This window comes from Solenopsis invicta, chromosome 10 (assembly GCF_016802725.1).
Source record: "Solenopsis invicta isolate M01_SB chromosome 10, UNIL_Sinv_3.0, whole genome shotgun sequence".
Classification (NCBI taxonomy): domain Eukaryota; kingdom Metazoa; phylum Arthropoda; class Insecta; order Hymenoptera; family Formicidae; genus Solenopsis; species Solenopsis invicta.
This window is the reverse complement of record NC_052673.1, coordinates 14,766,816-14,788,264: the sequence shown is the minus strand read 5'-3', so window position 1 is coordinate 14,788,264 and position 21,449 is coordinate 14,766,816. Positions and strand designations below refer to the sequence as shown.

At 38.6% G+C, this 21,449-nt stretch overlaps 1 protein-coding gene across 1 annotated transcript in view; it reads right to left on the bottom strand.

The window, feature by feature from the left end:
* LOC105203917 (phospholipid scramblase 2) overlaps nucleotides 1-21,449 on the bottom strand; it is a 129,500-nt gene that overhangs the window by 51,909 nt on the left and 56,142 nt on the right. Inside the window, exon 2 of the mRNA XM_039453970.1 lies at nucleotides 15,601-15,644. The gene's annotated coding sequence lies outside the window, so the exon portion shown is untranslated. The remainder of the gene's footprint in view (nucleotides 1-15,600; nucleotides 15,645-21,449) is intronic.

Genomic DNA, 21,449 nt, shown 5'->3' with positions numbered 1-21,449 from the left:
GTCATAACTCGCGAGTTTCGCGAAGTTGAACGGTCCGTGCTGTGCAATCCATTCTGCTACGTGATTTCGTATGCAATCCTGCACTTGTCTTGTCGATTGCATTAACTACTTGGGTTCCGTGCAACAAATACGGGGTTTCATGTAACGGTTCGAGCGTAATCTATTCGCAGAATAAACCCAGCCGTGTAGAATTTCAACTTTTAATATGTCATATTGATTTGCTTTGCTGTTTTCAAAATTTCTTATTAAATAAATTCCTTTTAAAACAATTTTGGCGGAGCAAACTTTCACTAAAGCCATAACAATTGATTAAATTTATCAAAAAAATTTAAGAATAAATAATTAAAAATTGCATAAATGTCTTTCATCCGTTAGGTTAATTTCTATTTTAATTTCTATTTTATCCTAAAATTTAATTTCAAGTCTTAATTCTTTAATTGACCTATCAACCGCTAATATATACCTTTCGCTTAATATTTGCATCTTTTTCCTGTTCTTTCTTTTTCTCCTACTTAGCAGAATCCTATCACAACGACACTTCCGCGATGCCGATCTTTTCAGTACACAGAAGTCGCATCCGTTAAGCTTGTAATTACATCGCTGGCTATTACGTAGTAGACAGGAAAATTCAATCACGTTATCGACGTCGACGTGTAACAGCCGCCGGGCAAACCGCCGACTCATTCCGCAATCTCTGTCACGTAAGTGGAATCGAAACAAGGCGGCAATTAGGTATCACAAAGTCATATTGATTCGGGAAAATCTAGGCCTCTTCTGCATGCGCACCGACATTAAGTGACACGCTATCGTGAGACGCGCGACACAAATCGAGATCCACGTACGTCACGAGTTGAATGAATCAGTTATTTTGAGAACAATGTAAGTCCAACAATCGAAAGCGCGCTGCTAACAATGAAATTCGGAGACAGCGCAAAAGTTCACATGCACTCAAAGAATAATTTTATTCAAGTATTAGATTACTATAAATAACTCATTATTTTTTTTTTTATGAAAGTTTCAGTACTTCTTGTCGAAATATATCGATATAATTCAATTATGAAAGTAATTCTCATTATTTTTCAATATTTTTCTCCTTTCAGACAAGTTATAGAGTCCTCGATAAAATCTAGAATGACTGGTCTTTTCTTGAATTCATTGGGATATTTTATTGCCTTCGAGACACAGCGTCTTCAGATTATTTGTTCCATTCGATGCAGCACGCTTTGAATGGCAAAAAAAAAATACGGAGAAGTAAGAAAATGATTTGATAAATTTATGGCAAGGAAAGATCAATCGGAATCTATAACTTGCTTGAAAGTTATAGAAAAGTATGAAAAATAATGGGAGTAATTTTCATGATTGAACTAAATCTACCTATGGAAAGGTTTCTTTGAATTAAAAAACATTTATTTGATTCAAAGCAAGTGCATTGCTATATGGTTAAAGAAAAATTTCTTTAATTTGAAAAAATTCTTTGATTGTTCTTTTTATTAGAATTAAAAAAATAGTCTAGTTGTGCAACGCAAAAAAAAACAGAACAACTAAATTATTTCTTACATTTATGTCAGTACTTTCTTTGAATTAAATATAATTATTTGTTTAAATTAAACAAATAATTTGAACAAATGATTTACTTACTTTTAAAAAGATTAATAATGTCATTTTTCAAAATTCAATAACTTCTTATTTTTTGAAAAGATATTTTCACTTCAACTTAAAAAAAACCAAGTTAAAGAAAACGATTTCATTAATTTAAACATAATATTTCTCTCGATGTACGTTTCCAAAGTAAAGATTGAAATTTATAAAAAAAAAATAGTAAAGCAATTATTTGTATACTTAATATTTAAAAATTTAACTAAATGCACATCTGAAAAAAATTTTGTTGGTCATCAAAATAATTAGGTAGAATACTCAACTTGATCACTAAAATGTCAAAATTGTTTGCAGCATTATCGTCGTATGTTTAAACGGTTCTAATTATTTTGATGCTTCAACAAAATTATTTCCAGATCTGCATCTAGCTAAATTTTCAGATACTTCAGTAAAATCGTTCTTTCCGCGTGCGAGGAATCGCCGGATTTTCACGATAATCGTGATTGGCGACTTATCCGTAGCTTATATTCGCGGCAAATAAAAGACTGTGTATGATCTAACGAACTGTTCTCGGTCATTATGCACTTAGAAGTCGATAATTGTGCTACCTTGTAATCAGCGTCTATTATATCCGGCAACGTAATATTATCGATTAACTATACAGCATCGTCCAGGCGTGCATTACCTCGTATCGATGCATCTCTACAATAAATTCCACTTTATTTTGTAACTACTTAATCGCAAGGGAAATACATCGTGGTTTAACACGAACGCGCCACACACGAACGCGCTTCCCTTGGCTGCGTAAATACGAGATTTATCTCAATCGTTCCGATCCCCGCATCGCACGCGAATCGCGATTGAATTTCATCTCGCACTTTACGTGGCACCGGAGGTGATGCCAGACAAGCCCCTCTTGCCCGTCTCAAATGCGGCGATCGGTCGACGACGGCCGCGTCTACCACGAAATCCAGATGACGTAACGTAGCGGAAAAAAATATGCGTCTCTCAGACGAATCACCCTCCCGGTGGTGGAGCCAGAAGAATCAACGAGGAGGGCCGCGCCTTCGATCTCGACGCGCCGTCATATCCAATGGCTGAAGGATGTGGTTATTAAAATTGCAGAGGAGGAACGGACTGGACCGGACTTCCTCGAGGTAACGAGTGTGTGCGCGCTCGAGCGGGACTTGGTCGTCGTCGTCGACGTCGCCGTCATGAGAGCCCAGGTTCTCCTCGGTTTGTTGTGAAAAATGTGCATTGCACATTTTGCCTCGCGTACACGACGACTGTCGGTCGATCGGCGCGTCGCGTCGCGTCGCCACGCGCATCATTTTCGCACGCACGCAGCCTCTTTCGATTTTGCACCGTGTCATTAGCCCGGGCGCAAAATGGAGCGCAAAAGTGTACAAAAGTCGTGAGAGACGCTCCGGCTCCCCTGGGGCGCGCGATCGTTTCCACCTTCTTCTTTTATTTTTTTACAAACCGCCGCCGCCCCGTCACGAAACGGTCTCTCTCCTCTCTCTCTCTCTCATCGGCCGTTTACGTGTTTATACAAACTAAGAGAACGAGCACGAATTGCTCGCAGCGTGCATACATGTATATACCTCTGGCGACACATAAAAATTACTACACGGACTTTAAGACACGTTAACTGCCACCTTTGAAGCCAGACGACGTACAGGAACAAGGGAGATAATCATAGATGAAGAAGAACGCGGCTTTTTAAATTTTAATCATGTCCTTTTATTTTATTTAATTATTCATATCGATGCGCAAAAGAGTCGAATGAAAGATTAGTAAAGGGCGCCGAAAACGTATCTGTCGAAAATTTGCGATATTTTGCCATTTTTTTTTTTCTCTTTAATAACCATCATGATAAACCCACGAAAAATATAAATCATTATTAGATTAAAAATAAATTCGGTAATAACGAGCATTCGTAAACGTGAGAGAGTGAGAGATTCGTACTTAATTGGGACACAAAAGTAGGAAATAACAGATGATACGAGGAAAAAGAAACGGATGCATTTAATCGTAGGAAATGTTATTAGCATGGCACAAAATGATGCGCGCATCGTTGTAGAAGTCATGAGAAATCTCATGCACCGTGCACTTGCTCATTTTTCAATGCAAACACACGAATTACGAACGAGAAAATTGCTCGAGCGCAAGTTCTGCTTACTGTAACGATTTAAGCGGAACAAATGTATTTTTCGAGTCGCTAGCTCGTTATAAATTTTTCTCTCCTTCCTTCTCTGTTCCTTTAACGTTTAGAAGATTGAAACTTCTAATGAAAAAAAAAACAAGCTACGATATCAATTGACCCGCGCAGTTTCAAATTGGCAAAACTTTATAAAATCAGTCGCAAGTTTATATCGCGCAGGAGAGGCTTTTAACTGATATTTATTTACGTCGCGCGCGTCTATCAGAAATGTAGTAACTTTATATTTATGAATATTTATGCCGTTTATGTCGCATTTATGCCATAATTGCGCGAAATGTCATTCAGCAAGAACAGAGTCGCAACATAAATGTCACGCATGCAGTAATTTCCAGTACAAAGACCATATGCGTGCACCGTGTCGTCCGTGGATAAGTCCGCTGGCCCATAGATCTATAATAGTAGAAGTGTATCCCCCGACTCTACAGTTGCTTATTATACACAGGTTATTAACCTTGCGCCTTTGTGCGTTATAGGTACGCCTCGAATTTGCAGAAAGTCAGTAGGCCGTACACTGTCTACGTACATTCTATAGGAAGAATTTTACATTGTGTAATTTGTTTAATACCTTCGCAACTGTTAATAAGGGCTATGCGTCGCCGGTGCATAGCGTGCAAAAAAATTTCTGCTGCGAATCGATGATGTGGTTACATGAGTAAATACGCAAGCACACTTTATTTAGTTGTAGATTACTTCACACCGAAAGGAAAACAATTGTTGCAATCACTAGAATTTAATTGTAATTCATAGTCATTTTCGATGCCAATTATGTATTTATCGTTGTTTTAACATGCAAATTATAGTTTTTAATTATTATTGCTGAATAAATTATAGAAAGCGAATGTTGAGAAGATAGTTGTATTCGCTATAATTGTGATTGCTGATTGCATTTACTACGGAGAAATGCTTATTTTTACATCAATATCTGATCAGATTTTTTTACATCAATTTGATTAGAATTTAACTAATCAGAAGAAAAATAATCAAATTTAGTGAACTTTGTTTTGATTAGTTCAATTCCAATCCAATCTCAATTTCAATCTCTAGTCTGATTAAAACTATTGTCGAATGTTGAATTACATTTATAATTAAACAGTAATTAAAAATGTATTAAAAATATATGAAAATAATAATTTCTTTGAGATAGCTTTACAAATATAATATTATTGTCAATCTATCTACAATTTTCCATAATTTTTCATTTTTAAGAATCGTTCAAAGGCTACATGAAAAAAAAAAGCAACAAAGCATGGTAATTAATATAGTTTCTTTGCCATATCAAATCTGCTTAGTTGATGTTAAACTCATAGCATAGCAAGCTATAGTTTTGCTGTCTTTTTATCTATGTATTTCGGTCTCCAAACTATCTTTCAATTTTAGCTGAACTATTTCTGTAATTCGAAAGCGATAAATTCTCCTTATGCACCCCAAGTAGTGTATGTACTCCAAGCGATGATGCCGCATGTCTAGAGTCGAGGGAGTTAAAAAATCAACGTGTTCCTTATTGCACGATGCACTCGGCCTAGTCCCGAGATTGCATCCGCGACCGTGACGGCTGCCAGAACGCAGCTACGTCTGATTGACGGAGCGCACAAAGATACGTGACTTATACGCTGCCGTTAATGATACCAGAGCGATTACAAGCGCACACGCGAAATCCTCGTAAGCTCGTAAACGCCGTACGTGCCTCGTCCCCCGCGACAGCGCGGTGATAAGACTCTAAACACAATTCGAATACGCTGCTGAAAATTATACTTTAACGAGGGAGTCGTTGCTCGCGCGCGATTACAAGCGTGCGTTACGGGCAAATCGATTTTAGCGCGAGTCGAATTAATCGCGCGCGAGTCGCCCACAAGCGCGTGCGTCGACCTTCTGGGAAAACCGCTTTACTCCACTTGGACGCAATTTGCGATCTATACGAAAGTGTTTCAGAAGAAATTCAATTTCAGGGAATATAATACGTCGTAGAAGAGCTCCCTGGGGTACAAAAGGATCTAAGAAGGATAAAGAGTCGTTCGAGCGATTGTACTGTCCTCCTCGTCATTCACCCTATCGTCGCAAGGGTAATACGAGTCTCGCGCGACGTACGAGAAAAACAGTTTAAAATCCATCTTACATAGTCTCTTTCTTCTTTTGAGAGAATTACAAATTGATATTTCTGAAAACAAATTCACTAATAATTTATAGATCCGTGAATATGTAACATGAAGGATTTCTCATCGTAGAGCCAACGTTCGCAGACTCGGATATACCTATCTCTATTCTGCAAGAGTTAGACACTCGCCGCGGTACTTCTCCCCGTGTACCCAGCGGCGTGTCGATTTCTGAAGGGAGGGTGAAGAAAATGCGCGCGAGAGCGCGTCTGGCGGCGGCGCGACGCCGCGCCGAGCCGCGGTGCAATCTGTTACGAAACCGGAAATTAAGCAGCATCGAGAATAATAACACCGCGTAGCTGTCGGCTGAAACACAACGGGGTGGTTGGGACGCGGCGGCGGGGTGGACGTGCGATCCGCCGCGCGCAGATGCAGACTGCTAATGCACTCTATCATTTCTCGTAATTCGTTTCCGGCTACACGGCGCGCGCGAGTCTCTCTCTCTCTCTCTCTCTCTCTCTCTCTCTCTCTCTCTCTCTCTCTCTCTCTCTTCGCCTCGGCCTCGCGTCGTAGATATACCCGTCGTTGCAGCCCGCGTTGGCGTCAACGGTTCCTCCGGCTTTTCGCGCCGGCGACAAAAGGCCCGACGCCTCTTTCCTGGGTGTCGCGTGATGAACAATTTCGTCGAGAGGCATAATTTTATCAACTAGCACGCAGCGCGCAGTGGCGCTTTTTTTTTAACCGCGCGGAAGGACATCCGCTCGCTCGAATGTGGTGTGAGCTTTTTCAGGCGTGAAGTTACGCAATCGTTCGGGCGACCGTGCTCTTCGCTAGAGAAACAGAGTTTTCAATCGAACACTCAGCTAATTGTAAAACGGCATATGGATTCTCTCCCTACACGGTTCTTCCGTGGAAATTATTCATCGTACGCAAGAGCGACGCGTGATGTAACACTGTTGTACGTACTGGCGGTAATAGCGAGTATTAATATCTTTTCGCGTTCGCGTCTAAATTGCAAATTATGTTTGGAAATTTTTTTAATCACAAGAGATAACGTAATCAACTTTTTGAACCGAATTCATCTCTTTCGTTTTTGTAAAAAAAAAAAAAAATTATAATAATAATAATAATATATTCTAAAATACGTTATTTCTCTTTACGACTTAAAGTGCTTACGAATTCAACCCTTTAAGAGTCGCAAAAAAAATTATAATACATTCTAAAATATATTATCTTCCTTTACGACTTCAAGCGTTTTCAAAGAAAAACTTTCTTAGTACTTGCATGTACCATTACCTACGGATCTCATAATTTACAAAGCAGTAAAACGCATATGAAAGAGGCTAACATTACAGAGATGTTATGGCGAACGCACATAGGACGCGGCGAGAAAAGGGGACGTGAGACAAACGTTAAAGTGGCAAAGAAGTGACGCTGGTCACTTTTTTATTAAAATTGTGGGAAGAATAGCTGGAAACTGACAGCTTAGCCATATCAACGCTCGTCATGGGATTACATAATGAGCTTCGATTCCTTGAATATTTGATACATTTACGGCGACGGCCATCTTGCCCACTGCGCCGTGGAGCGTTAAACAACAAGAGTTGTTAGCCTGCTTATTCTATAGCCTCGACCGATAGTCCTTTGTCTGAGGGCGCTCGTCTTCTGAGAACGACAATGTTACGTTACTTGAACTTTCCGTACGCGACACGATGTTGTTGCTAAATGATAACAGAAATAAAACTTTATTCCGTTCTCTTTATAAGAGGGTTCCATCATCCCCGAAGCCTTCGATCTATGTATTGTATCGAAAATCGAATATCCTTCGTTTCGGTTACATTAACCCAACATTTAATTGAAAGTATTATATTACAATACGTCAAAGTAACGTCTTAGTAACTTGATCTAGACTTGATTATTATTACCAAACTTTTTTTCAGTGTGCTTTTAAAATTTCGTGAAATTTATTGTAAATGCGACGTAAACTCCGGAGAATGATTTTATCCTCGATCCCCGATAAAGATAGAGACTGATTCCCTCTCTTCCTCTCTTACTTTTTTCTTTCTCCTTTTACTGACAAACGTACTAAAATCAATATTTGGAAAAAAAAGTGCTATAGAGTATTGCCACTCATTCCAAGAATATTTTATGATTCAGACTGAAAGAAACAATGTACTGCAACTCTTATGATTATACCTTTTACACCCTATGTTCGGTAGTAGATAATACGAGGGAAGACAAGAAATTGCCTCGTTGAAACTAAACTTCGCCATTTGCTTCCAAAGGCTCGGCGATATATGGTGGAGAGGAATATACACCTTTCGAACAAGATGCACATGTCGTGAGGATAAAATCAATACGCTGTTCGTGCTACCGCGGCTTAAACGCCTGATCAGACGATAAAATCCCAAATCAATATGTACAAGTGTAAATTTAATCTATAAAGACACAGAAATATCTCAAGGCACACGATATTGCAGACTTCTCAGTAAAATTGAAGGAATTTAATTACGTGTAGAAACGAGTCGGCCGATAAAGTAGTCAATTAAAAATTTGAACGCAAAAAAAAAACAGCAAAACTACGGCTTGCTACGCAAGTTTAACACTTGTAACTGAGAAGATTTTGATGGTATAGCAAAGAAATTATGCTACATTAAAATAATTATATCGAATTAATGAAAAATATGTCTGAAGAAAAAAATATAAAAAAATAAAGTTCTTTGCATAATTTTTTATAATTTCATAATTATAACTGCTTTCAGACATATTTTCTTCGCTATACCGTCAAATCTACTTGGTTATTCATTTTTAAGTGATAGCTTTGTCGTCTTCTTTTTCGTGAAAACCCGAAAAGTAATGATTAAAATTTTGGCGTCGCGACGTTGAAATCAAAGTACACTTCGCACTATAACTGAAGCACTATACTAACGCATCCTTAACACGTTACTCTTACGCTATGACGACTTTCTCTCTGTCACTCCCGATATCTTACTACGGCGATAACCAACGCGACATAATTGCGCGTGTCGTTATCGCCGTGCATTAGATTTCGTATTTATGACCGCTCAAAGCCGCTCCGGTCTCTCGTAAGATTAAGACTGCCGCCTCCGCGAGACGCAACATTTCGCATAAATCATCGGAAACTCTCTTTCACTGAAACGAGTAACCGCCAAGAGCGCGATCTGCGATCGTCGAGATTTATGCCTCCGCCTCATTTTTCTTTCTTTGTTCTATAAATAATCAGAAAACTCGTCCCGATAGCGTGTCGTAATTCAACTTTACGCGCGTGGCTGTGTCTACTTCGGCGTATCCAGTATGACGCAATTTATTTTCTGGTTGCATTTACTTTCATTTTTTAATGTTACAAACAAGCGCAATGTAGATAAGTATATATTTTTTTAAGATACATATACAGTACTGTAAAAGTTTCAGCACTTGAGGTTTTCCAACATCCCCCGAAAGATTAAGTATCTCGGTGAAAAAAATCATAGAAAAATCATAGAAAAATTTTCAAAAATGTCTTTTAAATAGGAAAGATAGAGCTTTGAATTTGTCTCAGTTTCGACTTTTCTCTTTTCTTTCTAAATTACGTAAAATCGGATATTGGTATTATTTCAATATTTATTTTTGAAACGATTTAGTTCGACAAATCATTGGACAAAAATTAACGAAAAATTAATTTAAAGTAAACTTTCAAATTTTTAATGTTTTTTAAATTGATTTTTGGCAAAATCGAATTTCTTATGTGAAAACTCATTTCTCAAATGTTTAACTTTAAAATTTAAAAAAAATATACGGAAGAAAAAAAAGTGTTTTGTTCTTGATTCGTATAAATTTTTTCAAAAAGTTTTAAAGACATTTTTATATTTAATTTTTCATGGGAAAACATGAAACAATCTTAAACTTTTGAGCGGCAGTGTACATTGCTACAAAATCCTATATTTGAATATCTTTTCAGAATTGTCATCTATATTGTCGTAAATTATTTGTTGTTCACAATTTATACCTTTCTTCTTATCAAATTTTTCTTATGTTTCTTGTATTTACATTTTTCTAAGCGTATTTTCAAATGTTCAACACTTGAAAACAATTTAACAAGAAATTTCCTATGTAGATTCTCTGCTTCTTGAAATTATGTAGATACTAAATTCTAGTATCACGACCTTTTCAATTCAGACATTCCCGGTATCACGATGAGTAAATGCTTCGTCGAAGGGTATACGTGATCAAAGCTACTTTATCATAACGACGGGATTCCCACGAAATTGGATGGTTAGACAGAATGGTTGACCCGCTCTCGTGACGATATCCAGTAAAATTCGAAGTGCAAATAGAATTGCCGCATGGTCGGAATCGCTCGCGAGAAAATTGCAACTCTCGAAGCAAATCGAAGGAGCCGGGCCACTGATGATCGCCATTAAGATTCATCTGCATCGTTGGTATTCGTTTCTGACATGAACAAGTGGCATTATATCTGGATATTACTTCCTGTCTTCGTTGTTTCACGATTATCCTGGAAACTATTTGGCGAAATGATATAGAATTATGAAATAAGAATGCATTATATAAAAGGAAGCTAACCGACGTATGAAGTTTCTGATCTATAATTTATGCTTTCACTTAAAATTTCTGAAGTATTCCCTATATCTTTGTTAAAATTACATAGTTTACAGCAAGTACATATTATTATAATTTTGTATTTATATATATCATACATCTATTTTATATATATACACATACAGCTTTAACGCTCAAAAATATTTTGCAGATTTCAACATTCTTGGTTTCCAAATGAAAAGTTTTGCAAGCAAGGAAATTCACTCAGTGAATTAAAAATCAAAAATCTTAATATAGTTTTTTAACAAAATAAACTTTATACATCTCCAATTGAAAAACATTTGACCACTATTCTTGCCAAATGTTGCTAATTGAAACGTTTACTACAAATTACTTTCAAACGCTATTGCATGAATGTATAAATTGCTCACCAATACCTGAATTTTAATTCTGAAATCGGCTATAGAAAAAAAAAAATAATGATAAATTTGATTTAAATATTGCTTATTCAGTAAAAATGATCCTATTAAGCTGCACATTTAGACAAATAATTTTTAAGTAAGTAAATTCAAATGATTTTTTGCACAAATATTTATTACAATTTTATTAGTGTATTTAAGAAATTGATTTAATTCGTAATGTTACTTTCGCAAATAAGCACTACAAAATGCAATTTTACATAAAAATCAAGAACAAACAAAAAAAACTTTTAAACGAATGAATGAATTACGCTTAAATTTTATTCAGACACTGAAAGATAATAACAGAACAATCTATTAAAATTAAAAAAATTTTTGGTAATATTTCAATAGAGATGTGACATATACATTCTAAATATATCGTTGAATTTTACTGGTAGAAAGAGAAGGGTATAGATAAATAATAGTGACAGAATAGAAGAAGACCGACGAGGGGAAAGAGGTCGAGAAAGGAACATCGTAATCGACGCGGCGGCGACGACGTGGCGATACGAGAATCCCCTCTTTCCCTCCAACGATTTTTTCGCGGATTAATTGCTGTCGAGACGCGACTTTTTCGTCATTAAAATGATATTATACCTGCTCCTGGAAACGCGGTGGACAATTTACATGCGGGATGGCAGACGGCGTAATGAAGAGGGAGGGAGGGCAGGGTTGAGGGAACGGGACATTACGGTATTTCGTTGATTGCCTCGAATCGCCCGCGCGTCGCCTCTCATCCGCGTGCAATTCCGCGGAGCGTCGACGGCGGCACGTACAGCCGCGCCGAATCGAGGCTGTTTGATCGTTTTAATTACACCCGTGGCCTCGGCACGAGGAAGCCGCGCGCAAATTAGATATTCCGCGCAATTCCTCTTGCGAACTTTTTCGCGGTTGGGGATGCTGCGCCTCTCGGGCGCCGCGAGCCAATCGACTTTTCTTACCATCGATTTTTCCAAACCGATCCGCCCGAACGTTCGATCGATCGAATACTCTTCGAATAATTTTCAACGATCGCGTATACATATATGAAGTTAATTAATTCCGTATATTATTCACACTAGTTTTCTGTGTCTCCGCATTTTCTATTATCCGCCATTAAGCCCCGACCAACACGCGAGCTTCGGCTAATTGTATTCGTGTCGAAGGTATGCACGTTGAAGATGGCGGTGTTCCCCCCCATTGGAAACACACAAACTTTGCGTGGAAGTAAGTAAATATGAGAGCGCACTCGACATTACAATGTTGTAATTAATCGGGAACAAAGTAGGGATAAAAGCGCTGAGAAAAACGCAGCTGTTGCGCAGCTGTTTCGCTTCCTCTACGATTTCGCCCCGGCGCGACGCGGTCTGCAGCGGATAGAAATTTGCGTCACTGCACCGCCGCGCCGCCGCCCCGCAAAGCTCTAATACCCGTGGATATGCATTCGGAAAATATCGTCGCAATTTATGAACATATCGTATCGATCGTTCTCTTCGCTGGCTCTAAATTTATTGCGTCTCGTCCGGCAAACCTATGGCGTCCGAGCGATACGCGCGGCCTATATATGCGGCATCATTTACGGAGTAAAGAGAATATAAAGGCACCGGTAAGCTAAAAATATTGGAATGAGACATACCACACGCTCCACTTAATGCCACATGCCGCGTCGTCACTACGTAAACGATTTTATAATTTATTTAGAAATGTCGATAGAACGTCCGATCAATTGTTCTGTTGTGTCACTGAAATACCCAAGTGCTGATCGCGCGTATTAGTCGCACCATATGCGATTAATATAAAACAATACGTGAAGAGACACGTACGTAAGATTCTTTACGTGAAAAGAATTTTGCTGAAATACAGATCTGAAAGTAATTACGTTGAACCATTAAAATTTTATATTGGACGTTTAAATTTAAGCACTATACAATTCAAATTTTTTGCAGTTATCATCAGCTTACATAATTATTTTGATAGTGCAACATGAAATTGTTTTCCGATGTGTATCTAGCTAAATTTTTAGATACCACAATAAAATTCTTTCCATGCTTGTATACAAGTCGTATCGTAATACGAAATAATTACCCTTTTTATTTTCTCCCTGTTCAAATAGGCTTTATCCTTTACAAGGTACTAATTTTTTTTACTCATACATAAAGATAGAAAATGCACACCGAGTTCATGCCATTCCGTTCCCCTGAGTCATCAGTTTGAGATCGCGTTCCCTTCGCCGGGAATATAATTCAAGATAGCGACAGGCGACGAACTATTTCGCAGGGCCGCGCGTCGACGCGATGGATATCGTGCGGGTAATAATTGGAAGATGATACACCGTCGCCTTGAGCGAGCAGGGTAATTGCTTGTGTAATTCTTAATTTCACGTTACGCTGGAATTCCGATTGTGGCGTCCCTCGCCTCCGCGGTATCTCGCATCTCTCGTGTTAAGCCGTGTGACGACGGCGCATGCACCTCGCGCCGCGCAACACGAGAGACCGCCATCGCGTTGCATAATAGATAGACAAACGCTGACACGCTTCGTTAACGCACGCGCGAGCGCGCTAATTAATTCGTAGATAACTTTTGATTTCACGTCGCGCCGCGGACGGGTATAACGCCGGAACGGGTGATTTATGACGACGCCTTCGCCCCGATCGTTAATCGAATTTCCACGTGTGCGCGCGATAATCGAGAAAAAATCACCGTCGATTCGCCGGACGATCCACGGCTCGATCGGAATAACTCGATAACTCGGTTAAATAACATCCCGCGATTAAATAATTGGCAATCAACGTTCCTCCGGGGAAAAGGAAAAGACGGGCGGCTTCGAAAGGTAAAATCGCCGAAGGCTTTTCATGCAAAGTGGGACATTTGCAACTCACCATTCTCTTTTCACTCAATTAAATAGTAAAAAAAAAAATCGATCGTTCGATAAATAATAATGTTTAACAAATAATAATAAAGACAGATTGTATTATAGATTTTCTCGCACGAAAAGAATAATTTTACTGTAGTATCGAAAAATTTAGTTTAGATTAGAAAAAAATTTTATACCAACTATCAAAATTTTATGACGTAAAACATTCTAGCATCCAATATAAATTTTTTTAATGGTCCAACATAATTTATTTCAGATCTAATATATTTCAGCGAAATTTCCGCTTGCAAATCATAAAAGCATAATTAAAATTAATGAATGTTAGCGAGATTTATGTTTATATTAATATCTAATCGATTTTTACCATACGCTGATGAATAGTTATTGTCGTATGCGTTATTAATGAGGAATGAGTTGGGATGAGATCTAAGTTCAAAGCATCGATTAAAAGCTTAAGTGGCTATTATCCGGCGATAAACGTGAATGAGTATATATAAGCGTATATGTGGTACGGCTGTTACGAAATAGATTGTTGGATATTCTGTGAAAACCGCGCGCTGCGTGTGGTAACCATTTAGCAATTTGTAACAGCTCCGCTGTTTATTGGAAGCCATTAAAACTTCACTGTGGCGATATTAATACATTCGCAGCTAATAGTTGCGTACTTTCTAATAGGAGTTATTAGCTCGTTACGCCAACCGCTCGGACTGTTTAACGCGATGTTAGCGGCGATAACACGCCGCTATTGACGGAGGAGCGTCTCTCTCTTTTCGCGATTCGCTATCGTCGCCATTTCCCGCGCTCGCGAGCTACGGCGGTCACGATATTATCCGTCCGATTAATTACCTCTCTCTTTCGCATCGCCTGGGGTATTATTAGCGCAATTATTATTATCATAATTAGCGGCGATCGCGTCGATCGTCGTTTCGATTCGCATGCATAATTTACAGGGCGCGGATGGCGACTTTTCGAGGCCTGAAGCTAATAATTCTCCAGAGACCTCAGCGTAGCACACAACGAAGTGGAGAGACGCCAATGTAACGCGGCGTATCCCTTTTCCCCTCCCCTTATTTTCTATTCTGCATAATATGTAATTTAAAAAGATGACATACATCTTTTCTCTCCGAACAAGATTATTTAGCGAGGTCTGTCAACGTCGGAACGCAAAGCTTAATTTCCAGCTCTATTTCGTAAATATCGCGATCAAATAGTGAATCAAATTGAAGAAAAAAAAAAAAGGGAAAAAGATCCGAATATAATCGGAGGGTCAAGTTCTATTAGTTTTTGTACAGATCCACTTCTGGGAATTAGTAAAATGGCCGATATAGAAAATGTATCGGCGAGAATGGAGGAAAAGGGCTTGGTCCCGTAGAGCGCAGGAGAGGGCAAGACGGCGAAGCTTGCGCGGGGGACGAGGGGGTGTGAAGCCTCGCTCGGTGAAGGGAGACGGGTGAAGCAGAGGACGGTAGAAAAGTGACTCCCACCAGGCGCGGGTAGGCGCAACATCAAAGGGAACCGACTTCTCGTTCGCGAGGTGAAGAACCGGCCATCTCCGGGCCACACACGAATTGCTTTTATACACTTACTTTACGTTCTGTACCACTGAAGTGTAATACCTTTTCGGCGCGCCGCGGCGAGACGCACGCGGGATTACGCAAATTCCGCCTACCAGCAGCCAAACAGGGTGACATGGCTTATACTTTCGGAATCCTTACGTCTCTCTTTCACACCTTTTTGCCTTTTATTCTCTATATTTTTTGCTTTGGGCGTCTTACAGTTCTGTATGACGGAATCCTTTGTATAATTTATGCCACTTACCGCCGTCAATATTGCGCTGCGAAAAGCCGTGCCGCGCTGCAACCCTGAAATAAATACCATGGATCGAATTAGAGAGATAAACGAGTTCTGAATGAAAGAAATTAGGGAATTAACTGTGAAAATTTTTCAAGTTCCTGAATTTCTGAGATCTAATAACTTCGCATCTTTACCAATCAGAACTATACTGATCAGAAAATTAGGGAATCGCGTTTTCTTCTTCAATCTTTGCCTTTTTTTAAAACTGTAATTAATCAGAATAATTAATGTAAATTTAAAAAAATAAAAGATGTGTTAAAGAGCAATGCCTTTATAATATGCAATTGATTAGCTAATTGAATATTTTGAGGCTTTGAATAAGGACTTATTTAAATCATTCAAAATTTAGAAACTTGATCTTTCATGGCGTGACAAAAACATTGCAAAATATTGCTGCAATGTTTCAGCAGCATTGCGACAATGGTAAAATGTCCGCTTCAGAAATATTGATATGTAATATGTTGCAACAAAATTGCAGCAACATATATAATGTTGTATTAACGTTGCTGTATCATTACGTTATATCAATATTTTTGAAGCGAATATTTTATTATTGCCGCAATGTTGCTGGAACAATGCAGCAATATTTTGTGATACTTTTTCTGTGCTGTGCTGTATGAAGATTTATCATTTCAAATAGAAAGATAAATTTTATTCTACAATAATTATTTGCCGAGATATTGCAATTTAAAATAACTGTTACTTCTTGATAATTTTTTTTATTTCTTTATATCCTTTCTTAACAGCCTTTTCTATTATCTTTAATTACATTTAATATTCACTTGATTTCTGATTATTATGAGAGAGGAAAAAAAAAAGAAAAAAAAGCTAATTAAACAATTTAATTCTTTTTGAAAAATATGATCATTATGCTAAAATTAAGTCAGATAACCGGAAAAGCGGTTATTTTGAGAATTTAGATCACGTCTTTCAAACTTTACACCGAAGAGAGATTTCCAGAAATCTTTCTCTTTCAAAATCGCATTATATTAATTTATCGCCGTTGATCCTCAGAGCAAACTTTGGTAGATCAACAGCATGTTGATTTACGACGCGACGTTCGATCATAAAGTCAGTTACCGCTACGCTTTGAAGATGCTCTTTCCGATACTCTTGCGCATTGATGCAATTCAACTTACTTGCGTTTTCCGTAATTCCACTCTTTATAGTTATTTCAAATTCGTCTATTAACAAAAATTTGCAATTTATTTAAATGTCATTAAAACAGTTAAATTGCTCGTCATCGTGTTGCTGCAGATCAACTTTGTATTTAGGAAAAAGTTAGCTCGACGACTTTGCGTTGATTTTATTCAGCTGAGAAAATTGTGTGGTCTCTAACTCGTGTACCTCTGCAAAAACGCGACGCGCCTTGCGAGAAGCGATGCAGAGCAGAAGAGCAGAGCAGAGCAGAGCAGAGCGCGGCGCGGCGGGCGCCACGGCTCGTTCCGGCTTCCATCGTTCGTATGCCGCGAGTATCAAGTCATCAGCGACTATTCAGACACGTCCAACGACGAATCGCGCTCTACGGGCGTGACGAATCCGCGCGGGGCACTTCATCCCCGGCCGGGTTTCAGGAGGTCACACGACGCGCCGGGCACGGACCCGAATGTCATTACGATCGAAGGGCAGTCAGGGAGGGTTGGGGGAGAGGGAGATCCGCGAGGTGTGTGTCAAATCATAACGAAATGGGGGGGCGAGGTAGGCGCGAGCAGGGACGGAAAATTGATGGGACTGTGCGAGGCTCTCATAGAGCTCTGGCTTCTTTCAAAGAGATCGCTTCTGGCCGGCGTGCGACGACGTGGGGCACCAGCCCCGGCGTTTCACGAAAATCCACATAGTCGCCTTCGGCACTTCAATGGGGGTAAACCCTCGGCTTTCTCCCCTCCGTGCCGAGATTGGGGGAAGATTGTTAGTGAAACTGATTCGAGTTAAATGGAGCCTAAATGGTACTCGAATTGACTGCTGGAACCGCGCCGGGCTTTTGTGCGGAATGACATCGGACGATGTTTTGTAAACCACCGTGAAGCTCCGATCAGTCGCTAGCTCGACCGCTCGGGCGCGGTGGTTTCCTTTCAGCTTTAGAGAAGTGGAGGAGCGAGGCAATTTGTTTCAGAGAAAGATTGAATGTCTTTTTCGCGCTGAAAAATATTGCTTTAAATGTTGTGAGACCAAACTTGAAGAAAAAAATTTATTTTTCTTCAACAAATTATTTTTTAATCCTCCTTGGCATTTATAACATAGTACTAATTAAATCGATAATATAATAGCATGTAGATCAAGATTGTTACATTGAAAGAAAAATTTTTTGAAAATCAAAGTATTTAGTTATATTCAATTAAATACTGAGTCGGTTTAGTTGACTCTTGATTCAAATATTTTAATGTTGACATGAATGAACATACTTTTTTTAATGCAACTAATTATTGAATCGACCTGATGCATACTTGAACGTATCGGACTAAATATTTCAGTTTTTCAACAAATTGTCTGCCTGTAACTTTTTCAAGTTGAAGGAAATTGGTGCTTACAATAACATTTAATAATTTACTGGGACTCTGACTGTATCTTTATTCTTTTTAATATGAAAACAGAGAATCTGTATATTTTTTAGATATTATTCTAAAAGTACCACACGTAATAAACAATTTTTCTAAAAATAACTATATTGAACCATTAAGAAATATATAGTGGACGCTTAAACTTTTTGCAGCAGTGTAATCATGCTTGAACGTATTACATAATTATTGTGATAGTCCAACATAAAATTATCTTCTGATCAAGCTAAATTTTTAGATACTAGCAAAATTGTTCCTTCCGTGTAAGGATGACTCGCTCGAGTCATCAAAATTTTACATTTTCCACGTGTCCAGTACGGAATTCCTCTGACGTCAATGCTCCTTCTCGCTCCGTCAGCGGGAGCAAGGTGCAGTGCAATTAAATTCAAGTTCGAAGGTCAGGAACCGTTCTGAGCGTGCGTGCGAGACGCTATCGAGGTTAGTGTTTTCGACATGCACGGCAATGACAATAGGCGATTCGAATAGGCTGTAATAAACCCTCCTTTCATACGACCTGGCATTATGCTCGGCAAAAATAGACTCACGAAGCACTTGGAAGCAGCTCTAAAAGTTTCTTATCGGTTTAACCCGCAAAGCGTATGCACGATGGCGGTCGTTTGCTCGATTCTAACCATGACACTATCGCTATGATTGTAAATAACAAATATGGCCGAAGTGTAAAAAAAAAAGCATTCTCGTTGCAGGACGATAAACGTTTAACGATGCATAATCACTGGGGGCCGTCAACAACATTATTTTATGGCTTAAAGAAAAAAAAGCGAAGCTTTGGTTTTTTTCTTTTATTTTTTTAACATTTTCACATAAATTTTTTTTCCCAACATTGATGTCTCTAAAGATGTTACACAATTCGTAGGAACGCATGTATCTCTGAACCCTATTGTATTTAAAGTCGATACTTCATTAAAGAAAATACGATTGGGTAATTTTACGATCTGCTATTTAACTTTTAATAACTCGGCGGCTTACGTCAAGATTTCGATAAAATAAAATCTGTTTAGAATTATTCGATAAATGAATGTCTTGCGTTTGAGAATGCTTTTATCTTGATTCGTTCGTAATTTGAGAAAAGAGTTACATACCATATGCTCCAACATACAAAGCTGTTGTAAGAGTTATATGTTTCAATGTAAAACTGTTATTATAAAAAAAAAGGACGGATCGTGGAAAAATTAATATGCAAAAGAAATAATGATGAAAAATTAATACGCAAAAGAAATAATGCACATAGAGTGTAGTTCTGCTCTCCCCGGCAATGCTTGAGATGTGCGCGTGTTCCATTCTTGGAAGGATTCGAAGACGACGATCGGCAATACACTTCCCCGACATATTATGGAAAATACGTCGACTCGAAACGATGTTGCCTCGGGCTTCGAACAACGTTTGCGAAGTGCGTTTCGATACTAACCGCGGTTCACCGCGCGCTCGACGCACGGTTGCCGTACGACGTCATAAATTCCTTATGTATTTCCTGTCGCGGTTACCGGCGTATTTTCAGCCGAGGCAGTTGCAACCGAGCCAACATGGCGACGCGTATGGTGATCTCGCTAATCGATCCAGAGACGCATAGGATATGCGAAATTGCCCTTTCAACGGAGGATGCTCGTAAAGACGGGCGATAAATATTTTTTTCCAAGGACCGGCCGTACGAGAGTCACTCTTATATCAGAAAGTTGCGTCAAGAGCGCGACAGCTTCTTCCGCCGCAGCATTTAATTAACTTTACTGTCGCGGGATTATATATGATTCGGAGCGAATGGCGGCGTCTAATGAGGCCAGATTGAAGTGCTATCCTTCCCAATAGTTTGCCTCTCGCGCGCGTACAGCGATTCGCGAGATAAAAGAATTTTTAAACTCTATCAATCTGAAAAGTTACGTATTTATCTAACGCCATTTTAAAATCCTCTCGGAAGTCCTATAAATCCTTAGAGATTTAGTAAACGCAAATGGAAAAAATATCCCGTAGGCACGCAGAAAAAGTTAGTAATTTTTATTTACGTTCGATTGATATATTCACATTCCTACTGTAGTCGGAACGAAAATATAAAGACATTGAAAAATGGAAACAGGTAAATCAGAGAAGCTAAAATGGACTTTATATAGACACTTAAAATTAGATACAATATTATTGATCGTTTGGAAGCTATATTTGTTTAGCATTGTCTAGAAGAATGTTATACGAGATTATTGAGCGTATAGAGACTCTTTAGCTATTATTATCTCTGTGCTATTATTATCTCTGTCAAATCCGTATCGGATTACACATTGGAGATTGAGGATTACGAATTAAAGGGATTACTATAGTCTTTAAATTCCTTACCAAAGTTGCAAATAATTATTTCAAAATACGATTTAATATCTGTTGCGAAAAATATTAGGTTCTTATTTTATGTTATTCTATAGAGTTCGATCAAATAAATTTGATTTTAAGAATACAAATATGTCATATCTCAAAGAATGATCAAAAACATAAAATAACAACCTGATATTTTTTGCAACAGTCATTAAATCGTATTTTGCAGTAGTTATTTGCAATTTTGATAAGAAATTTTTTACACGTAGTAATAAAACTATAATAAATATTCATGTAAAATCCACTTACTCGTTTAAAAGTTACTTATCCAAAACTGCAGAAAAATATGATCGTTTACGTTACATAAACCAAATTATTCGTTGTTTTGTTCTTTGCAACTGATTTTAAAACCAAAATTTTTCGTTGATTAAGAGAAAAAAAAACAACCTAAGAAGTTTATACACTTTTTTTACTTTCGATAACTTTCATCTGGTATCGTTAGGATCGTACAGCCGAAACATCATTCACGCGTTTTGTTCTGATTTGTTGAATTTTAATCTCCAATTCGCAATTCTCAACCTTCAATGTGCAGTCTGATACGAGCTACATAGAGACCCGTTTCTCCTCTGTTCGTGAGAGACAGACTATGTAATTGAGTTCGACTACAACGCCGTGTGAGTAACCGATCTCTCAGCGGATCGAGACAGTTCGATCGTCGGAGAGAAAACGGATTACCCCCGCACCACTCGCCGCTCCGAAACCCCTGAAACGACTTACCGCGGCGGATCTGTCGTGCGCGGCCGTATAGATGTGATAAATAAATTATTGCCTGTGGTTTGCCGAGCTCTTCTTCCCGTGATGGCGTCCCGCTTCCTCTGGTCTCTCTTTCCTCCTCTCTCTCTCTCTCTCCCTCGTGCCGCGAATGGAATAAGATATTCCATCATGGTG